Source organism: Bufo bufo, chromosome 6 (genome assembly GCF_905171765.1).
Source record: "Bufo bufo chromosome 6, aBufBuf1.1, whole genome shotgun sequence".
NCBI lineage: Eukaryota > Metazoa > Chordata > Amphibia > Anura > Bufonidae > Bufo > Bufo bufo.
Genome location: NC_053394.1, coordinates 280,131,794 through 280,147,465, shown reverse-complemented (window position 1 = coordinate 280,147,465; position 15,672 = coordinate 280,131,794). Strand labels below are relative to the sequence as shown.

General features: G+C 41.7%; 1 protein-coding gene across 1 annotated transcript in view; it reads right to left on the bottom strand.

Moving 5' to 3' along the window:
- ASIC2 (acid sensing ion channel subunit 2) overlaps positions 1-15,672 on the bottom strand; it is a 448,409-nt gene that overhangs the window by 178,283 nt on the left and 254,454 nt on the right. The gene's annotated exons all lie outside the window — the stretch shown is intronic.

The following is a 15,672-nucleotide window of genomic DNA, read 5'->3' as shown; positions in this document are numbered from 1 at the left end:
TAGGATCAAGTCACTTCTGTAAAGCCTGTGTGCTGTCCGCATACGTATGTCCGTTCCGTGGCCCCGCAAAAAAAACCAGAACATTTCCTATTTTTGTCCATTTTACAGACATGGATAGGACAGTTCTGTAGAGGACATGATGTTCTGTTCCTCAAAATGCGGAACAGACATGGCCGGTATCCTTGTTTTGCGGATCAGCAACTTGCGAACCGCAAAAACAGAAACGGTCGTGTGTATGAGCCCTTAGAGTACTGCAACTTGTAGTAGAAATTCTGCCATTTTTAACCACTTCCCATCTGGGCCATTTGCCCCCTTCCTGACCAGGCCAAATTTTGCAAAACTGACATATCTCACTTTATGTGGTAATAACTTTGGAACGCCTTTATTTATCCAAGTCATTCAGAGATTGTTTTCTCGTGACACATTGTACTTCATGATAATCATAAACTCCACATGGTTTTTAGATGCCATGTCCCATTTGAAGCCCCCTGATGCACCCTTACAGTAGAAACTCCCAAGAAGTGACCCCATTTTGGAAACTAGGGGATAAGGTGCCAGTTTTATTAGTACTATTTTTGGGTACATATGATTTTTTGATCATTCATTATAACACTTTATGGGGCAAGGTGACCAAAAAATTGGTTGTTTTAGCACAGTTTCTATTTATTTATTTTTACAGCGTTCACCTGAGGGGTTCAGTCAAGTGACATTTTTATAGAGCAGATTGTTACGGACGTGGCGATACCTAATATGTATACTTTTTCTCATTTATTAAAGTTTTACACAATAATAGCATTTTTGAAACAAAAAAATTATGTTTTAATGTGTCCATGTTCTGAGAGCTATATTTTTTTTATTTTTTGAGAGATTTTCTTATGTAGGGGCTCATTTTTTGCGGGATGAGGTGACGGTTTTATTGGTACTATTTTGTGGGACATACGCGTTTTTGATCACTTGGTGTTGCACCTTTTGTGATGCAAGGTGACAAAAATTGCTTGTTTTGACACAGTTTTTTTTTTTTTTTTTACGGTGTTCACCTGAGGGGTTAGGTCATGTGATATTTTTATAGAGCTGGTTTTTACGGACGCGGCAATACCTAATATGTATACTTTTTTTTATTTGTTTCACTTTAACACAATAATAGCATTTTTGAAACCAAAAAAATGATGTTTTAGTGTCTCCATGTTCTAAGAGCTATAGTTTTTTTATTTTTTGAGAGATTTTCTTATGTAGGGGCTCATTTTTTGCGGGATGAGGTGACGGTTTTATTGGTACTATTTTGTGGGACATACGCGTTTTTGATCACTTGGTGTTGCACTTTTTGTGATGCAAGGTGACAAAAATTGCTTGTTTTGACACAGGTTTTTTTTTTTTTTTTACGGTGTTCATCCGAGGGGTTAGGTCATGTGATATTTTTATAGAGCTGGTTTTTACGGACGCGGCAATACCTAATATGTATACTTTTTTTTATTTTTTCTATTTTTAATTTTTTTTTTTTCATTCCTTACTTGGGGACTTTTTTTTTTTTACATGTGAAACTTTTTTTTATTTTTTTATTTTCAACCTTTTATTTTTATTTTTTATTTTACACTTTTCGTCCCCCATAAGGTCATACAAGACCTCTGGGCGACATTTACTTCACTTTTTTTTTTCACTGTTGATTTCTCCTGTAACTGGGGCTGACATAGTAGCCCCAGTTACAGGACAAATACACCCCTAGAGAGGCTGTACAGCAGCAATCCTGCGCTGTACAGCCTCAGAGCAGGGCTGATCGAGGTCTCTGAGAGACCTCACACAGCTCCTGCACACTCCGGTCACGGCGGTCACATGACCGCCGGGCCGGAACAGGAAGCGCATAGCGCTTCCTTCTCTGCAGACACAGCACTCGGTGAGCGCTGTGTCTGCAGCGATCTAGAAGGCAGGGACACCTGGGCACTGTCCCTGCCTTGTCTCTAGGTTGCCCTGCTGTCACTGACAGCGGGCAACCCGATCAGCAGCTGCACGATTAGCGTGCAGCTGCTATTTCTGAAAGGACGTTTTAGAACGTGCTTTCAGAAATAGACGTCCACCCATAGGACGTTTATATCCTATGGGCGGACGTGAAGCGGTTAAGAAAACTGTAGCAAATTACAGCACCAGAAAATCAATGAGATTCTAACAAAATGTAACTGGACATCCCCAGATTTTAAACCCCCATCATGGAAATTCATTCTGAGGATGTTTACTAGGGAATGTGTAGGATGAAATCTGTAGCAATCCTTTAAAGGGCATCTGTCAGCAGATTTGTACCCATGAAACTGGCTGACCTGTTACATGTGCACTTGGCAGATGAAGGCATCTGTGTTTGTATGTTCATATGTGCCTTTTATAATCCCCTTGTGGGATTAATAAACGGTTAAAAAAAGGAGAAAAAAATTATCAAAAAAATATTCCAAGTACAAAAAAAATACACATTTTCCCCATCCAAAAAACACTTTTCAATGGAATAAATTGCAAAAATAATATCTTCTCCGTATATTTCTTATTGTACATAGACGGAAAAATAAAAAAGTTATAGCTCTCGCCTGGTCAAGAAGGACCAAAACAGGCTGTTCACGAAACTGAGAAGAATTCTTTTTTAATGTATGCAAATAAGCCTGTAGGAGCAACGGGGGTGCTGCCATTATACCTAAATGCTATTCTGTCTATGCAACTGCCGCGTCCTCTGCACTTTGATTGACAGGACCAGACAGTAAAAATGTCATAATACCTGGTCCTGTCAATCAAAGTGCAGAGGACGCGGCAGTTGCATAGACAGAATAGCATTTAGGTATAATGGCAACACCCCTGTTGCTCCTACAGGCTCATTTGCATACATTAAAAAATAATTCTTCTCAGCCATGCAGGCACATATGAACATGGGACTAGGGTTGTCACGATACCAAAATTTTAATTCGATATCGATACCATAAAAAAGTATTGCGATACGGGATACCATTCAGAAAAAATAAAACACCAAAAATGGGATCCGGCCATGTGCGCTCCATATCACGGGTGCGGACCCATTCACTTGAATGGATCTGAAATCCGCAAGATATGGAGTGGAGCGGTGCGGAGCGGAATCATGGAGTACAACGGAAGCACAACAGAGTTCAATTTTTGTTGCGCTGTGTACTGATTCTTGCTGATCACAACTTGAATTGATCACTAATGAATGGGATGACTGGTTGTGGAGACCTCATCAGTGATGACGTCATCACGCCTGGGCACGCAAGATTTGGCGATTTCTTTAATCAGCGTTGTACACAAATTAATTTGTTACAAATCGTATTATCTTTGTGAACTTCGACGGAGAAGCAGAATCGAATGTTTGATAACTTCGCTCATCTCTAATTGTAAACTACAAGCAACTAAATCACCAGTGAGTAACTACTGGCAGTAATGGAATCTGCTTTGTCATATTGTTTTTCTGCAAAAATCCTGACTCAACTTTTTTTAGGAAATTATTTAACACTCATCATTTTCAATTTCATTTTCATTTTCAGCTTTAATATACAATACATATAATTCAGTTATTCTCAGACCAAAAGGCAGAAATAGATGTAATGTCGGTGGGGCTGTAAGCCGGCTACACTTCAGCTATAGCTCAATAAGGCTATAGAGACTTTAACCCTTTAGTGAACAGCCTGTTTTGGTCCTTCATGACCAGGCGAGAGCTATAACTTTTTTATTTTTCCGTCTATGTAGAGGAATGAGACCTTGTTTTTTGTGGGACACGTTCTAGTTTTTAATGGTACCATTTTGTAGTACACATAGCTTACTGACTTTATTAACTCTTTCTGATAGGGAGATGGGAAAAAACTGCAATACTGCCAATGAGCTTTTACATGATAAATTTTGCAGCGTTCATTTTTTGTAATAATATTTTTTTACTCTCTGGTGCAGTATGATTACAGCAATACCAAATACCAAGCAGTTTTTTTTACGTTTTTTGTACAATAAAAAAAAAGAAAATGTTTAGGCATCGCTGCATCCCAAGACCCATTACTTTTTCATTCTTCTTTCTACAGAGCAGTGTGAGGGTTTGATTTTCGTGGAGCAACTTGTAGTTTTTATTGGTATCATTTTAGGGTATATAACACTTTTTAATTGCTTTTTTTTTTCTTTTTTTTGATGCCAAAAAGCAAAAAGCAGCAATTCAAGCATTCTTTTTATTTTTTATTTTTTTTACAGCCCTCACCATATGGGATAAATTACATGATAATTGTGTAGTGCGGGTCGTTATAAACACAGTGATGAGAAATATACGGAGAAGATATTATTTTTGCAATTTATTCCATTGAAAAGTGTTTTTTGGATGGGGAAAATGTGTATTTTTTTGTACTTGGAATATTTTTTTGATAATTTTTTTCTCCTTTTTTTAACCGTTTATTAATCCCACAAGGGGATTATAAAAGGCAATTTTTGATCCATTCTAAAATTGATTGCACTATCCCAGAAGTGCAATGCATTTTAATGTCGGTGCTGCACAGCCTGCTGGGACGCACTAGAGGCAGGACTGAGGCCTTCACTCATCTGTGGCCTGTGTGCACTGACATAAGCACTCCGCAATCTCATTTGCAGGGTGCTGATTGGAGTCAGAGGTAGTCTGTAACCACTGACATAGTTTATATAACATAGTTACATAGTATATAAGGCCGAAAAAAGACATCTGTCCATCCAGTTCGGCCTGTTATCCTGCAAGTTGAACCAAAAAGAACTGTGAGGTAGAAGCCAATTTTCCCCACTAAAGGGGAAAAAAATTCCTTCCCGACTCCAATCAGGCAATCAGAATAACTCCCTGGATCAACGACCCCTCTCTAGTAGCTATAGCCTGTAATATTACGCTCCAGAAATACACCCAGGCCCCTCTTGAATTCCTTTATTGTACTCACCATCACTACCTCCTCAGGCAGAGAGTTTCATAGTCTCACTGCTCTTACCGTAAAGAATCCTCTCCTATGTTTGTGTACAAACCTTCTTTCCTCCAGACGCAGAGGATGTCCCCTCGTCACAGTCACAGTCCTGGGGATAAATAGATGATGGGATAGATCTCTGTACTGACCCCTGATATATTTATACATAGTTATTAGATCTCCCCTCAGTCGTCATTTTTTCTAAAGTGAATAACCCTAATTTTGATAATCGCAGCATGTAACAGGTTAAAGCAGCCTGGATTGGCACTCCTGGGTCGTTAGCGCAGGAGTGCAGCTCACATGTTACAGCTGTGCCCACGCACACAGAAGACCTGTGCAGCACTTAGACTAGACCACTGTAAAACAGCAGCAGCCCACCCTAAGACCCCTTAGTGACCTCCGTAAAAAGACTTATTGCTGGTTACTAAGAGGTAAAGACAGTATAGTGCATTTAATTTTCATATGCCAATTCTTAGTAAACAGTCTGTTGGAGTAAGATGTGCCAAATTTATTGAGGCACATAATAAATGTGTTGCATCTTGTGTTGTATATAACTGAAATCTGTGCCAGCTATGGGATGGTGTAGATTCTAGTTATAATTTACTCCAGTTTTCTGGCGTAAATGTCAAATGTGTTGGGCTGAGATTACCAACCCCTTGTACTTAGCCCCACCCAGTTAAAAATCACTTTTTTTTTCTCAAAATGCCATCTGTGCAGAAGTTTGCAACATCTTTATGTCACATAACTAGCGTATAACCACATAGATGCCTCAGTGAAACTCAAGTAAGTTAAAAGGGGTTCTCCAAGATTGTGAAATTGATGGCCTGTCCACAGGATAGGTCATCAATATCAGATTGGCCAGTGTCCAACTCCCAGCACTCCTGCTGATCAGCTGTATGAAGAGGCCACAGCGCTCTTGGAGCACTAAGGTCTCTTCTTAGGCCATGGGACGTCACTTACATTGGTCACATGGTCTAGGCCAAGCTCAGTCCCATTCAAGTGAAGGGGGTGTTGCTGCAATACCAAGCACGGCTGCACTGTGCTTGGTAATTTGCAAGGAAGCCTCCTCAAACAGCTGATCTCATATTGATGTCCTATCCTGAGAATAGGTCATGAATATGAAAATCCTGGAGAACCTCTTTAAGTATCCAGTGTCCACTGTGACATAATCTGGGCATCAATGACCCAGGCCAGGAATCTATACAATTATAGTTAGTTTTCTTTTCCAAATATAGATTTAAACTTTTATTAAAGGGGTCATACATTCTCAGGAAAACATGGCTGCTTTCTTCCAGAAATAGTGCAACCTCTGTACATGAGTTGTGTTGTATATTGCAATTGATGGCCTATCCTCAGTAGGAGCTGTGCTGCAGTAATTCCAGTCCCGGAACTTCTCTTCATTGTAGTGGATGGAACTGGTTACGACAGCACTGCTTAAAGGGGTTGTCTGATAGGTGCGGGTCCTATACCTGGCACTCGCAGCTTTATCGAGAACAGAGCCCTGAAAGTGGTGGAGGATGCACTGCGCATGCGTAGCCGCCCTCTATTCATTTTCTATGGGGCCGCCGAAAATAGCCTATTTCCGTTGGGCCCATAGAAGTGAATGGGAGCAATGGCCGGTCATGCGCGGTGCGCTCCCATTCACTCCTATGAGGAGAGCACTTTGTCGTGGCCGGATCGGAGTCCTCCAGCCAGCACTTTATGGGGCTCCGTTCCAGATATAGGTGTGAGTCCCAGCGGTGGACCTGCACCTATAAGACAATGGGGGCATAATCCTAGCGATATGCCCCCATTGTCTGAGATGAGACAACTCCTTTAAGTTCACCTTTGTAGGAGCAGCACTGCAGTAGCCATTTTCATCCACTATATACAATGGACAAAGCTGTAGTTCAAGCACCAGAGCTTCTGCAGAACTGTTCAACACGAGTGTGTGATGTCAGACCCCCACAAATCAGAGATTGATGGCCTATCCTGAGGATAGGACATCAAAATAATAGACCAGAAGAAAACCCATTCAATGAGACTGAAAAGCTGCAATATCGTACACAGCCTGTGGAAGACATGGGATTGTTTGTGGAGGAAAACAGCCATGTTTTTCTACTTCTGGAAAACCTCCTTAAGTAGATGTCAACTAAATAATCCCGGTCAAGAAGTAGCCAGACACAAGCATCTCTTTCATTTTTATAAATTATAGTGCAACCAAGGTAAGCTTCAATCTGTTGAAATGGGTATGATGAAAGATTCTACATCTTTTTGAGATACTTCGTTTCAGTTTCCACTATTTTCAAAGATCAGAGGCAGGAAAACATATCCTTAAAATGTTCGACTCACACAAGTACATGGCTCATTTAGAAATATAATGCGTGAATACACCCATTCACTGTGAGAAGTCATGCATCTGTGTCTGCTGCAAGTGCCTAATTTATCAAAACTGCCTAAGTGCCTATCAAAAAAAGGAAAAATTGGTGTTGTTGCTGGTAGGCAATTAGAACTTCACGGCTATGGACGCCTATGGGGCAATTTTTATTTTTGCCGTTTACTTATTTAGTTTTAAAAATCATTTCTTCAATTTGTTAAAACTTTCCAGCAGTTTGTCTTCTATTCATCTCAGACTGTTGTTTTGCCTTTCTCTGTGAGTCCGTCAGAGCAGCTATTTGAAGGTTAGATCTGTAGCCCTAATGTCTAGTCCCCTGCTGGCTCACAAATATTCATTTGAACTTTTTTTTCAGTTTGATGCAAATTTAGCTTAAGTGAGTGTTTATGAGATGTTAGGAACGTAAAGATAAGGGCTACAGATTGAGCCATCAGGGCAGCTCTATGACAGATTCACAGGAAAGGAGAAAGAACTGTCTGTAGATGCAGCGAAACTGAAAGCTGTAAATGAAAAACAGTTGAATTTTTTTTAAGGATACTTCCACACTTGCGGAAGAGGATTCCGGCAATCCGGACGCAAACAGAGGCATTTCTGAGACGGATCCTGATGCGGATCCGTCTCACAAATGCACTGCAATACCGGATTCGTCTTTCCGGTTGTCATCCAGAAAAACGGATCCGGTATTAATTTTTTTCCCATTTAGGTCTGCGCATGCGCAGACCGCAAAACCGGATCCCGGCATTAATGCATTTCAATGCCCTTCAGTCAGCCAGAAATCACCCAAATGGGATTAGAAAGTACAACCTGTATGCAAAATTATATCTTGACTGGGACTGAACCAAATCCTGACTGGTTTACACAAACACAATAGCACCTCAATACCAGAAATATACAAGACAGCTACTACCAGTAATTAGAAAGGCCACCTGCCTCTCCTACCGCAGATAATTGAATGAAATCATCTGAATATCCTCAAATAAATCAAAGTCGGCCATTTCCTAAAGAAAAAAAACATAACATATATCAATTATACAGTTAATGAAAGAGAACAAATTGAGTTTGTTCTTAAAATGGCTCCAGAGAGAGGAATGTTTGAAGCTCTTCGGTTTGAAGTGCAGATGTTCCCGGTCATAAATAACATAAGACAAGAGGAATGTTCAACTGAGACATTAGAAAACCAGTATATGAAGCAGGAGGAACCATACGTGGATCATGTTAATTGGGCACTGTGGATGCAATGTTAGTAAGATTGACGTGACTTGATTTAGTGGTAGTGTTAGGGCACTGAATACATTTCCACTAGAAAAAAGGAAAAGATTGACCACATTGTGGCTTGCCATGGGCTCACACACAAAAATTGATAAAATCCACCCTTATTGAGTGCCAGCAAAAAGTGATGTAAACTATCTGTAATCATTATCAGGAATGCTTATCAATTCTAGTCTATACACAGAGAATTTATAGGGCGTTGGCTTACGTGGAGAGATAATGTGCCCATACACCTTTAAGCGCTTGTTTACCCTACAGCTTTTCCTCCCGATTCCCCCAGCTCAGTCCATCTGAGCATGATTTCAATGAAAAAGGAAAAAAGATGCTGCTGGACACCTCTAGCAGTGGGGTATCTCCAGGACAACAGCATTGCGTGTTGAAATTCAGCTTGTCAGATTCTTCTTTGTCCCATCCATTGGGGGAGAGTTGAGAACTCCCTACACACATACTGTATTGGCATAGTTTCACACTAACGTTAAAATTTTCCGGCAGTGGAACAGCCTGACGGGTATTATTGTAACTGGCATAGCCAAGGGCCAGAGCACCACCAGGCCCCATTGACTATAACAGGACCAGGCAGGGATCCAGCCTGTTTCCCGACGTTATTGCCGGGATTCAGCCAGACAAAAAAATGATGCAAGCACTGTTTTCTGTCCAGCCAAATCCCAGCACTAATGCTGGAAAGTGGTCAGATCCCCATCAGGTCCCATTATAGTCAATGGGCTCCTGCAGGGAAAGGCTGTATCGGGTTTATACTGAATACCGAGCACTCTGGCAAGATGTCCTTCTGCCAGAACAGCCTACTGGAAGATTTTAACGCTAGTGTGAAACTAGCCTTAGGCCTATTGCACACGACCGTATGGCTTTTTCAGTGTTTTGCAGTCCGTTTTAAACGGATCCGTTGTTCCGTTTTTTGTTTCCGTTGTGTTTCCGTTTCCGTTCCGTTTTTCCGTTCCGTTTTTCCGTATGGCAAATACAGTATACAGTAATTTCATAGCAAAAATTGGGCTGGGCATAACATTTTCAATAGATGGATCCGCAAAAAACGGAACGGATACGGAAGACATACGGATGCACTTCCGTATGCATTCCGTTTTTTTGCAGACCCATAGACTTTAATGGAGCCACGGAACGTGATTTGCGGCCAAATATAGGACATGTTCTATGTTAAAACGGAACGGAAAAACGGAAAAACGGAAACGGAATGCATACGGAACACATTCCGTTTTTTTTGCGGACCCATTGAAATCAATGGTTCCGTATACGGACCGTATACGGACCGCAAAAAACGGCCAGTAAACGGGAAAAAAAAACGGCCGTGTGAAAGAGGCCTTAGATAGACGACTGGCCCTAGAGAAACCAGCAAGTCAAGGAATTTAATTGGCTGCAAGGATGTAGGAAGATGTCATTTTATAACTGACTTGGAACATAAGTTTACTTTATGCAGTTTTCCCAGTTTGTATATTTTTGGGTTTCTTGAAAGAAGTGATAGTGAAACTCGAGTTGGGCTTTCAAGATCTTCATGTTTTCATGATGATCTGCAATTTTTTCTTCTTTGTGAGTACAATTAAAGCATGTGTTGCTGTTTTCCCCATATAGGAATCGTGGTAGGAATGATGCTAGGAATGAAGTGCAGGTTGATTCCATGACTATTTTCAATGCGATGAAGAGCGATATGGTATGTTCAAGATGACAATTTTCTGAATTCCCGCACTGGTACTGTTTCTGACTTTTAAAAAGCAGCACCATATATATATATATTTTTATGTAAAGGATCAACCTAACATTTGGTGGTGCTTCAGCTGACAGTATGAACACTGCGCACAGCTCTAAGGCTGCGTTCACACGGGCGAGATTTCCGCGCGGGTGCAATGCGGTAGGTGAACGCATTGCACCCGCACTGAATCTGGACCCATTAATTTCAATGGGGCTGTTCAGATGAGCGATGATTTTCACGCATCACTTATGCGTTGCGTGAAAATTGCAGCATGCTCTATATTCTGCGCAACGCAGGCCCCATAGAAGTGAATGGGGTTGCGTGAAAAGCGCAAGCATCCGCAAGCAAGTGCGGATGCGGTGCGATTTTCACGCACGGTTGCTAGGTGACAGTCTATTCACTGTATTATTTTCCCTTATAACATGGTTATAAGGGAAAATAATAGCATTCTGAATACAGAATGCATAGTAGGTGATCAATTGAGGGTTAAAAAATAAAAAAAATTAACTCACCTTGTCCTCTTGTTCGCGTAGTTCTCCCAGTCTTTAGTTCTTTAAAAAGATGAAGGTGAGTTAATTTTTTTTATTTTTTAACCCTCAATTGATCACCTACTATGCATTCTGTATTCAGAATGCTATTATTTTCCCTTATAACCATGTTATAAGGGAAAATAATAACATCTACACAACACCGAACCCAAACCTGAACTTTAGTGAAGAAGTTCGGGTCTGGGTACCACAGTCGGTTTTTTATCACGCGCGTGCAAAACACATTGCACACGCGCGATAAAAACTGAACATCGGAGCGCAATCGCAGTCAAAACTGACTGCAATTGCATTCCTACTCGCGCGGATTTGCCGCAACACACCGGGACGCAACCGGAACTAATCCGGACACGCTCGTGTGAACGCAGCCTAAGGCTTCTTTCACACGGGCGTCACTGATTTGGGCCTGATAAGATGCGGGTGCATCACGGGAAAATGTGCAATTTTTCTACGTGAGTACAAAGCATTTTAATGCGATTTGCATGTGCGTGAGAAAAATCGGCATGTTTGGTACCCGTCCTAAACCCAAACTTCTTCACAGAAGTTCGGGTTTGGGTTAGGTGTTGTGTAGACTTTATTATTTTCCCTTATAACATGGTTATAAGGGAAAATAATAGCATTCTTAATTCAGAATGCTAAATAAAATAGTGGTGAGGGATCATGTGACGGACCATGTGATGAGCGCAGTGACGTCACTACAGGTCCTTTTCCTCAAAGAAGAAGAAAGAAGAGAAGCCGGGCTGCGCGAACAAGTGGATTAAGGTGAGTAAAATAATTGTCAAATTAACAGGAGCTTTAATGTGGTCACAAAGTTAAATGTAACCATAGTCTTCATCTGTTGATTGCATGGAGGCATGTGTAATATGCTTCAAGATGGCTTCTTAATGACCCTTTTCTTACACATTTTATAGGTTTTGTTACATTACACAGTGTGACATGCCTCCTGTTAAGCCGCGATGACCTGGAAAGGACAATATTCGTTCAGTGCCTCTGAAGAAAACTGCCTGCAGTAGAGACCAAATGCAAATTACAGCTACATTATGCAGCTAATGAAAGGTTGACAAGGTCACTGCAGGACAACTGGTGAACCAACAACCTTGGTGGCCCAATTCATTCAGGAAATCACATTATACCAAAACCGCCTTGATTCATGTACTGAATGATCTTCTGATGACTGAGTGTTTAATCCTAATTCTCCTTGATCTGTCGTCTGCATTTGATATTGTATACTATGAATATTAAAGGAGCGCCTACAGGAGCTCAGCTGGTACAGAGCTCAGCTGGTTCAAATCTTTCCTGGCAGATCAGAGCATGGCTTCCTTAAGAAGTGATTTGTGTTCATCAGTGCTATTTTACAGGGAGCACCTGATTGTACAGCCATTCTTGTTTAGGGACAAGTTACAAGTTTAACTAAAACTGTGAAGATTCAATATGCCTACATCAATTATAATGAAAAGAGGAACATCAGGAGGTTACTGACAGAGTTAAAACCTATTATTTAAAAAAATATCAAACAATAACAAGGGCACAGACTGATATGGTTGGTGTTATTACAGCAATGAGCCAGTGATACCTAAGATACCATAGATCTAAAGCTACTTTCACACTAGCGTTAATGTTTTCCGGTATTGAGATCCGTCATAGGGTCTCAATACCGGAAAAAAATGCTTCCGTTTTGCCCCGATCATTGTCAATGGGGACAAAAAGTACGGAACAGAACGGAATGCTCCAAAATGCATTCCATTCCGTTCTCATACCGGAGAGCAAACCGCAGCATGCTGCGGTTTGCTTTCCGTCCTGAGATGCGTAGGAAAACGGATCCGCCATGACCCCCAATGCAAGTTAATGGGGACCGATCCATTTTCTCTGACACAATCTGACACAATAGAAAACGGATCCGTCCCCCATTGACTTTCAATGGAGTACAAGGCTGATCCGTCTTGGCCATGTTAAAGATAATACAACCAGATCCGTTCATGATGGATGCAGATGGTTGTATCATCAGTAACAGAAGCGTTTTTGCTGAACCCTGCCAGATCCAGCAAAAACGCTAGTGTGAAAGTAGCCTAAGATGACCGAGTCAGGCTTCTTAATATAAGAAAATCAAAGTTACTGGCGCAGACAGGGGCATAGAAAATAAAAATAATGACCCCCATAGAAAAGATGTGGAGGAGCTTCAAACCTTTCTACAAAACATAATTTGGTGTCAATTTTAAAGGGGTGTTCTAACTTCAGCCAATGGCATTTATCATGTAGAGGAAGATAATACAAGGCACTAATGTATTGTTGTTATCCATATTGTCTCCTTGGCTGGCTGGATTAATTTTTCCCTCACATTATACACTGCTCGTTTCCAGGGGTGACCGCCACCACTGCAGCACAGATATGAGGTGGCTGGGACGGGAACTGCTGCGCATGCGTGCCTACCGTATGTCTTGTGAAAGAGGCTTATGTTCCCTCTTGCTATGTGGCCCTTTCTTTTATTTGTACATTACTGTGTGCATGAGCTTTTTTTGCTGTCTGGACTCTCATCTGCTTTACGGTAGGGTCTGATCTGCACAACGCTCACATGCGGATTTTATACTGGATGTCATAAGATAAGAAACTATACAATTTGTGATAATTTACTGTAATCACTCAGGAGCATTGCCTCTTACCTTTGGATCTCTCAGACAAGCGGCTACATTTGTATGCGTCTGGTTCGATAGATGTCAGACCGGTACTGAATAAGCATTTATTCGTTCAGGCTTTATCTCCATTTTTGCTTGCTTTTCCTTTATTTCTTCCCCTCTTTCCCTGTGCTTTCTGTATTAGTTCTTGTTAAAATGCAATAAAGAAATATTGTATAAAGGAATCAGTGTGGGAACGTGTGCTCTCTAGTGTAAACTATAAGGATATTAAATGTGACAGAAACATTCTGAGATATGAGAGCCGATATGAAAGATGGCAAAGTGCGAAATCAGGTGGAGGGCTTTTTCTGCAGTGTGCGTGTACCTGTACGAGGCTGCGGCACATGGTTACCATTATTCAATAACTTAATATTATTGGAAATGCCCTGAACAAGTAAATTCATTTTTTAGGATGTTCAGAATTAGCAAGCAAGACTGCTGTGGCCTGGGGACATGACCGGTTGGCAGCAGATAATGTTGTCTATACAAAGTGATAGATATACATTGATTTTAATGACTGACATAGTATTGGCTAAAGTGTTGAGCGAGCATGCTCGGCCGAACACCAGTTTTAGTGAGTATTCCTATTCCGCAGAAGACATATTTTATATTTCTGTGCAGGTTAACATGTAGCTGTATAATGTAGTGGTTAACAGGGGCGGACTGACCATTCGGGCACTCGGGCATGGACCGAGGGCCCGCGGCCACTAGGGGGCCCCATGAGAGGCCTCCTGCCCGGGCGTAACGACGGGAGGGGGCCCGCTGCATTTACATGTAATGGGAGCGCTCTGACGGGGCCCGGCATGAAGTACAGTGACAATGCTGGTCCCCATCAGAGCGCTGTTCAAGCATGGTGTCAGCCCCGTACATCATGCTATGCACACACCTCACCGACCTGATGTCCTCCTCTCTCAGGTGCACTGGTAATCCTGGGAATGCTGGGACTTGTAGTTCTGCTGCACTACACAGATCGCTCGCCTGACACCCGCTGCTCTAAAATACACAGCGGCAGCACGTCACAGGAGACTATTCACACACTGGCCGGGAAACCATACTGGAAGCCGGAGAGGGTTAAAGGTGGGTCACGTGATCGGATGGGAAGAGGCGGGACTTACTGCTGGAGAGATGGCTGCAACCGGTGTGGTGGTGGTGGGGACACACAGGGAACAGTACATGTCAGAGAGGGGGGAAATGATAGAGAGCAGTACATGTGAGAGAGAGGGGGGAAATTATGTCATATGCGCACCTCAGGTGCGGAAGCAAGGGGGGGGTGCAGGGGGCCCCATAAAAAGGTCATAAAGCCCCACATAAAGCACCAGCCAAAATTAGAGCCTCTATAAAAGGAGCAAAAAACAAATATGATGCAATTGATATAGTAGAGTTACTTGAAACAAAATCTATAATCCAACAAAATAAGAAAACCCTTAAAATCATTAACTTTTTTTGATCTGTTTTAAAACGGGATATAGTCCCGATTATTGATAATTCAAATGGCCAATAGTGTGATATATCTAAAGACCAGACATACGAATATCAAGGGCTCTACCAGGAACAGGCAGGGGGAGGGGACCTGACTGGCCTTTCATTAACCCTGTCTAAACCCTTAGCCCAGGGACGACCCTGTATGGTAGGGACTTCCTGTCCTCGTACCTAGGCTGAGTATACCCTGGTTGTCCCTATGTTAAACATATAACAATACCCTTACCCAAAAATAACCTTATTGTAATTCTAGTGTCCCCGCCAGATAATATCTGTGATGGGGGTTATCTAGTACATATAAGTGACACCTCGACGCGTTTCTCCCTATAATGCGGGTTCCTCAGGAGGTAATTCTTATAAGTCACTATTGTATAAATGTCAATTCAGATAGAAAAATTGATATCAAAATGATATTAAATGCAGCAGTGGCAATCATGAATCTTAGGCACGTCTTCCAGAAGATATGCAAAAGATACACACTTCCATGCAATATCAGATGAAAAACACTGTGATAACCCGTCAGATAACGGTTCCCCAGTATTACAATCACTACCCACAGTATGGCTTCCCGTAGAATTGTGGTGATGCCAGTGAGGGATCCTCGGTCAGTGGAAGACGTCACGCCATGAATATCCACTCTGCCACTGTCAGTGATATTAAATGCTGCAGTGGTAATCATGCGTCT